Below are 8563 nucleotides of genomic sequence, written 5' to 3' on the forward strand. Positions count from 1 at the left end.
ACAAAACTATCTATCCCCACAACAAAGATTTCGGTTCAGTCAGTGAAAATGGTCATTTTCACTCTAGTTGGGGGATACTAAAAATCATAATAATTTTTTTAACATACTAGATACATTTTCTGAACTTTGGAGGTTACGGATTTATATTTTGACTCACGATGATTTTTCTGTGATATTACAGAAACAATGAGAGAAAAGTAAAACTAGTTAAAAACAGTTTACAAGTTTACTAACACTTTGTAATTTGTTGAGCTAAGTGTTTATCAATGATAACTACACATTTACTTGTGTTTCCATCTTAAGTTAAACTTATGAAACATAAATTCTCATCCATTATAAGTGGTTTTATTTATTACAAACATACAAGATGAATTATAATAAGTATAGTTTATATTTTGTTACATTATTATTCACTATGAAAGGTTCAGTTTTCACTACAAAAGACTTGTTCATTTACTACAAACATACATGATAAGCTATAGTAGGTATAGTTTATGTTGCATTAACTCTATAAACTTACTAAGGAAGGTTATATTCCTACTAAAAAAAGATTTTCAATTACACTATACATAAACCCATTAAATCCGTTTTTTGAGGCACTACTTCATTGTACTCTTACAATACTGCTTAAGATCATGTAGTTATAACCAAATTCTCTTGTAGGGAGAGCATGATACTTGTATATAGATATATATTAGGATTGACAACCAACACCTTAGTTGCATGCAACAGCTAGACCAGCAGGTCTGGGGTGACGAATGTCATAACATTTCCTACGCCTGAAGAACGTCGTAACAGGTCACTATGTCAATTAGTATGGTTATAATAACTTACATAGGGAAATAAAGACACACATAGTTTATGGGGGATCTCTACATTCAAACGTGTTTTATTTATATAAAATTGTATACACTATTATAAGTATGGAAAAATACTTGTACATTTCGGTCTTTGGGTCTTAAGACCGCAACTCATTTTATAAGGAAAATATTGGATTTTTCTTGTGCATACACTACATTTTCAAAGAAAGGTTCTAAACATTATGAACCAAATTTTAATGCAGTCACCAACGTAATTGTTGACACTCTTTCAAAATTGACTTGTATTCTCAGGTAATCAATAAAAACAGGTGACTGCCAGCTTTTGAGGATGGAACGCTTTGGCATTAGACAAAACATTTTATCATTATATTGTAATCGATTTTGAAACATGTACTCATATTTACTTTGATCACTATTATACTCGTTGTTGTGATACTATGCATTAAGTCCTCCACCCCCGGACATTTCCACCATCATTGGTTTGGGGGTGTGACAGATTGGTATCAGAGCATTGTTTATAGTGAACTAAGTATATCGAACCGCACACGATATACAAAATATAAACACAATAGGACTAAAATTCTCTGACTAAACATTTTTCATACAACTATACTTTAAGAAATAGATAAATAAATAAAACAATATTTTTATGAAATGTATACATACATGCATGCATGATGGTATAGTGTCACATATAGGAAAAACACGAAAAGTAAAAATGGATGAGTTGTACACTATGATTATCCCTTGGGACATGTAATCAAGTATGGGGGGAAATTTAGCCTGATCAACTATATTCGTCCGAGAAGTGACTAGGATATGCCAGGGGATAGTCATGGTGGGCAACAAGTCTAACAACCTACCAACACGCATACAGGAATTGCACTAAGAATCAAACAAAACGTTTAAAATACTATAGGAGTATTTTATGTTGCTATAACACCATATTTTTAGATTCATTGTGTCCTTCTTACACCCCTATTCTCGCACAGACGTCATGGCAGGATTCCACCTACCAGGAGACCCTACTTTTCGAACGTGGGAAATGGAGGTTGGATAGAAGAGGAACCATAGGATTATCTCAATAAGGACCCCAAAGAAGTCGAAGAGGAATAACCCGAAGAAGAAGAATTCAAAGAAGAACTGGAGGAAGAAGAAGTCGAAAGAGGATCCGGAGGTCATCCACCCTCCATACATAGCTAGGGTTCTTGCGAACCGTTTTGGCTATAACGGACCTATACCCCGTTGGGCATCATAAATCGAGATGTAGATTCATCATCAGCGATAACGATCACCATTTGGCAATCAACACAGTTATTATGACCTAAACCATGGAGGAATGGCTGACAAGGCCCTCCCAGTCGTGATCCAACAAATCACGAACATTGGGGATCATAATAGGGAAACGGCGAATCAAGTTCGGGAACTGAGTTCCGCTGTGGAAGTCACCAACGTGCGCACTCGAAACTTGGAAAGTGACCACTATCCTAGGGACCAAATTATTGAGGAGCTTGCCACCGCACGGTCAAAGTTAAGGGAGTATCAGGAAAGGAGCATGGCTCTCAAAGAGAGAGTATCCACAACTGAGCATCAATTAGCAGAAATACAGGGTGCCTCGACTTCGTCTCATGCATGGCAGGGGACTAGTCATCATGAGTAGGGTCCACACTACTCACAAATCTTTATATATTAGGTTTAAGAGTATGCGTTGGTGATACTCTTCTCTACTGTATGTTCAATCCTCTGATTATGTGGTCACACTAACTGAAAGAGCATAATGCCTTCAAAACTTCTCTTTGTATTGATGTGATGTGGACCTGCATCAAGGTAAAAATTTTCCAAACTCTATGTACTAAAATAATATCATTGAAATTGGCATGCATATTAAATTTCATTGGGAGTGTTATCACTATATTCATAAACAGTATATGTCATTGCTTATGGTGAGTTTACAGCTACTTGGTGTAGGCAATAAAGTTGTATATAATTAAGATTCTATTGGTTTACAAATTGGTGGTTCCTCTTTAGGTCATGTTCCTTGTTTGGTTGTGGACTTAGGATAGATCCATTAGATTCAACGATCTATTCGATCTTAATTATGCATAACAAGCATACACTAAGCGGTTGTAGAAGGACCTAACATGGATCAAGTCCCAAGATTTCACTAAGTCACTACTACTAAATTCAAGACTCAAAACGTATGAGTTTTCCAACATGAATTGCTTGCAAATACTTTAAAAAGTCGGAACATAACACAGACAAATTTAGTTCAATAATAATCGACTAATCACTACTATTAAAGGCTTACCATCTTTTCAATTTTGTGGTAGAATTATGTCACCGCGGAAAAATCCCAAGCCTTCCCACAACGTACCACCACCTCCGCCACCACCTCCACAGTTTGACCCCTCCATGTTCCAAGCTGCCGTAATAGCAGTCGTGGCAACTGCAATGTCATAGATTGGTACAAATGGCACTGGTGGATCGGGAAATGGTGCTACTACCTCCAATCAGGGGGATAGTCAGGGACGTTCAAAGGAATGTTCCTAAAAAGAATTTACAAATGGAAAACCCAAATCCTTCATTGAAAGCGGGGTCGTCATTTTCCTTATGAAATTGTTCGAGAAGACTGAATCAGTCTTCAAAATTTATGCCTGCCCTAAAGCAAGCAAAGTCAAATTTGCAGCTTGCACTTTCACTGACCGATCCCTTACCTGGTGGAACGGTCATGTGAAGTCTTTGACTCTCCTAGTGGCAAATGAAATGAGCTGGGATTATTTGAAGACCCTTATGTTACCAGAAAATTACCCTAGGGGCAAAGTTCAGAAGTTGGAACAAGAACTTTGAGGCCTCAAAATGATGGGCTCTAACATCGCATCCTACACAGCCAGATTCAGCGATTTGGCCATAATATGTCCCGGGTTGGTCACATCGGAAAGTAAACAGGTGGAAAAATACATCTGGGAATTAACACCCCAGATTCAAGGAAATTTGTTGGCTTCAAAATTGACTACTTTTGACAATGCCAAACAAATGGCACAGCAACTCATCGACCACACAACCAGCCATAGCACCGTGGTGAGCACCTCTGAGCAAGTGAAAGTGGGAATTAAAAAAAGAAATTTTTGGAACAACAAGAAAAACCAACCGGTCCAGGAATCTGCCAAGAAACAACAAGTAGTGGCGGTTCGTCCTGCCACTACCACCGCCGCTCCAATACCTCTGAGGCAGTACGCTGGAAACCTCCCCAAGTGTACCAAGTGCAACTTTCATCATAATGGCCCTTGTCGAGAGATGCACTATGACAATTGCAACAAGAAAGAGCACACTGCCTGTTTTTGCAGAGCGTTTGCTCAACAAGCCAACCCGGCCGCCAACGCCGGAGCAAGCCGAGCCTACTATGGCTGTGGGGAAACCGGGCACTACAAAAGAGACTACCCAAAGTCTAGAAACACAAACACCAGGGGAGTCTGAAGGGTCTTGGCCTTAGGGAAAGGTGAAGCGATGGAAGATCCTACAATGGTAACTAATACGTTTCTTCTCAATACCTCATATGCATGCATATTATTCAATAGTGGAGTAGAGAGGGGTTTCATTAGCCACAAATTCAAAAAATTACTAAAACAAAATCCCCAATCACTAAAAGATACATACGTCGTAGAAATGGAAAATGGAAAGACTGAGAGCACTAATGACATATGCTCAGGGTGTTCCATCACTCTAGACAACCACTCATTCAAAATCGATCTATTGCCTATATCAATAAAAAGATTTGACATCATCATTGGCATGGATTGGTTAAGCTCTAATCATGTTGACATTCTGTGCTATGAAAGGGTCGTTCACCTTAATCTACCAAGTGGCGACACTCTCGTCGTCTACGGCGACAAACTTAGTGCAAACCTACAAATCATATCTTGCGTTAAAGCCCAAAAGTATCCCCGTAAAGAATACCACGCCTTCTTAGTCCACATAGTGAATAAGAAGCAAGAGGGTAAAGACATCAAGGACATTCCGGAGGCTATAATTTCCTTGATGTATTTCCAGAAGACCTTCCCGTAGTCCCGCCCGTGCGACAGGTCGATTTCCAAATCAATCTAATCCCTAGGGCAACCCCCATAGCCAAAGCGCCATACTGCCTAGCGCCATCCGAAATGTAAGAATTGTCCAATCAACTAAACGAACTACTAAGCAAAGGGTTCATCAGACCAAGCTTCTCGCCTTTGGGAGCACTGGTCATGTTCATGAAGAAGAAGGATGGATCGCTCCGCATGTGCATCGACTATCGTGAATTGAACAAGCTTACCATCAAAACCAAATACCCTCTACCTCGAATTGACGACATGTTCGACCAAACCAAGGAGCGACTTACTTCTCAAAAATCGACCTGAGGTCAGGATACCATCAAATACGGGTCCAAGAGGAGGATGTTCATAAAACGGCGTCTAGAATCCAGTACGGTCACTACGAGCTTGTAGTGATGCCCTTCAGATTTACAAACGCACCCGTAGTGTTCATGGATCTAATGAACTGGGTGTGACGGCCTTACTTAGACAAGTTCGTAATTGTCTTCATAGACGAAATTTTGGACTACTCAAGGAGTGAGGAATAACACAACCAACACATGTGACAAGTATTGGAGACTCTCATGGTGGAGAAGTTGTATGCAAAATTCTCAATGTGCGAATTTTGCATCCGAGAAGTGGATTTCCTTGGTCATGTAGTTAGCAAGGAAGGGATACACGTGGATCCTTCCAAAGTCAAGGAAATCGGAAACTGGTCAGCACCAAGGACGCTTACAGAAATCCATCAGTTCTTACGCCTCACCGGATGCTACAGGAGATTCATCCAAAACTTCTCAAAAATCATTAAACCACTTACCTCCCTAACTCAAAAGGGTGTAACCTTCGACTGGGGAGAAAATCAAGAAACTACATTCCAAACGCTAAAACAGGCTTTATGCAGCACTCCGATTTTATCCCTACCAGAAGGAACCGAAGACTTTGTGGTCTTCTGCGATGCATCGAACCAAGGTCTTGGGTGTGTGTTGATGCAACGAGGAAAGGTTATTGCATACGCCTCAACACAGCTAAAAACACATGAAGTTAACTATTTCACGTACGACCTCGAACTTGGGGCAATAGTATTCACCCTAAAGATCTGGAGGCACTACCTCTACGAGACGAAGTGTACTATCTTCACTGATCATAAAAGCCTTCTGCACATCCTCAATCAAAAGGAGCTCAACATGATGCAGAGGCACTGGGTAGAGCTACTGAATGATTACGAATGTGAAATTCGCTATCACCCAAGCAAAGCCAATGTAGTAGCTGACACCCTCAGCCGAAAGGAATACTCAGGCCGCCGAATAAGGATGTTAACCATGACAATCTATTCACACCTGTCTACATAAATCAAGGAGGCTCATCTGGAATCCCTGCCATAACTATGACAGGTGAAGCTTTAAAAGGGATGGATAAGAACTTGGAAACCAAGGGTGATAGGATACACTATCTCATGAATCGGATCTAGACACCCATGTATGGTGGATTCAGGGATGTTGTCATGAGCGAAGCACAAAAAACTAGATACTCCGTTCATCTCGGTTCAGACAAGATGTATCTGGACATCAAGAAACTTTATTGGTGGCCGAACATGAAAGCCAAAATTTCTACCTTCGTGATCAAGTGTCTAACTTGCGCCAAGGTCAAGGTAGAATACCAAAATCCCTCGGGTCTATTACAATAACCGGAAATACCCGAGTGGAACTCAAAGCAGATCACCATGAATTTCATAACCAAGCATCCCAAGACAATAGGTGGTCTCGATACCATTTGGGTGATCGTTGACAGGCTGACCAAATCCGCACACTTCCTACCAATAAAGGAAACTGCCAAAACGGAAAAGCTGAGCAAGACATACATCAAGGAAATCGTGCAGCTGCATGGAGTACCAAAGCCCATTATCTCTGATAGGGATAGTCGATTTACCTCATGGTTCTAGCAGTCACTCTAGAAATATCTGGGAACTAGGTTAGACATGAGTATAGCTTATCACCTACAAACTGATGGACAAAGTGAGAGAACTATACAAACACTAGAAGACATGCTAAGGGTGTGTGTGATAGACTTTGGTAAAGCTTGGTATACCCATTTACCACTTATCGAATTCTCATACAATAACAGCTATCACACTAGCATCAAGGTTGCCCCATTTCAAGCATTATATGGCCGCAAGTATAGATCACTGTTGTGCTGGCTGAAGTGGGTGACACGCAACTAGCTAAGGGATAAGTCCCCAACAACACTCTCACTGGCCCGGAGATCATAAGAGAAACTACAGAGAAGATTGTCTAAATCTGGAGAACGATTAAAGGCTTCTAGAGACAGATAGAAGAGTTATGCGGATAACAGACAAAAGCCTTTGGAATTCCAGGTTGGAGATCGGGTGTTGTAAAAGGTCTCACCCTGGAAAGGCTTGATACGTTTTGGAAAGTGAGGGAAGCTAAATCCAATATATTGTTGGATTAGATGTCTAATCCCAAATTATTATTGGTATGTATTCAACCCGACTTGGCATGGTCCATTTGGGTTGCATGGCATTGGAACAATTGGATAGACAAAATGAGAAAAAGGATACTAGTGATGTATATTAATATATTATAAGTTCTAATATATTAATATTAAATCATATTATTTAATTAGTATTGATCAAGAATTAATTTCGAATTAATTTAGTGATCAAAAGGAACTAATTAAATATGGACTCTTATATATAGTTGGTGTGCCAAGTTCATTTAGGTTGGGCTAAGCTTTTATGGATAGTCCATGGAGTGTTTAACCCATGGATCCTATGAAAATGAATGGTCATGGGTATTAGGGTTTACATGAATGTAATCCTAATCCTCCACACTATATAAAGTGATCTATGGTTCATGAAGTGGAACTAGTGTGACTAGTGTGTGTACAGAAGAGGGAAAACCCGAATTTTGTACAACTCTCCTTATTCTCATGTTATTCCAAGTGTTCTTGATGTTGTGTGAACCATTTGAGGTGTCAAACTTGAGGCACTAGGCTCTTAAGCTTCATGGAATAAAGCTACAACAAAGATGTATGTTATTCTACTAGATTTTATATTACTTGTACTTCATAATATGCTAGTTAGGATAATACCTTGGAAAATTGATATTTTCATGTATAATAGAGAAAACATAGATCCAAGGTATTTAGGATTGTATGTACACCTTAGGAGTGTTAGAATGCTCAAAACCCTACAGTGGTATCAGAGACTAGGCTTGTTTTCATTTATACTTCATGCAAATGGCTGAAAATCGAAGTTTTTGCTGGCTGGACAGAGGGACTCGATGAGTCCATAAACGGAGTCGACGAGTCCATGAGTAAAATCATCCAACTTGTCGAGTTGGTTCATGCACTCGACGAGTTGGACCCCCAGACAACATATCTCCGAGTTTTTTTTTACTAGAATTAGACTAGGAACATTACCCTAAGTTGTTTTAGAACTTATAAACCTATTTTTTATGTGGTAATGTTCACGCTAATCCAATTTCAAAGATAATTGTCAATATATTCATGTTTTATATTAGTTTAAGGATTAGGCTAATTACATGAAAATGCTTGATTTGAATTATCTTGTTCTTTTGAGTTAGCTTAGATTAAAAGAAAAGTTATGTGATAATGTGTTTTCAATCCAAATTAATCTAAGAGTTGCTCAAAAAATGTGTT

Source organism: Lactuca saligna, chromosome 2, assembly GCF_052625555.1.
Source record: "Lactuca saligna cultivar CGN05327 chromosome 2, ASM5262555v1, whole genome shotgun sequence".
In the NCBI taxonomy this organism is placed as follows: Eukaryota; Viridiplantae; Streptophyta; class Magnoliopsida; order Asterales; family Asteraceae; genus Lactuca; species Lactuca saligna.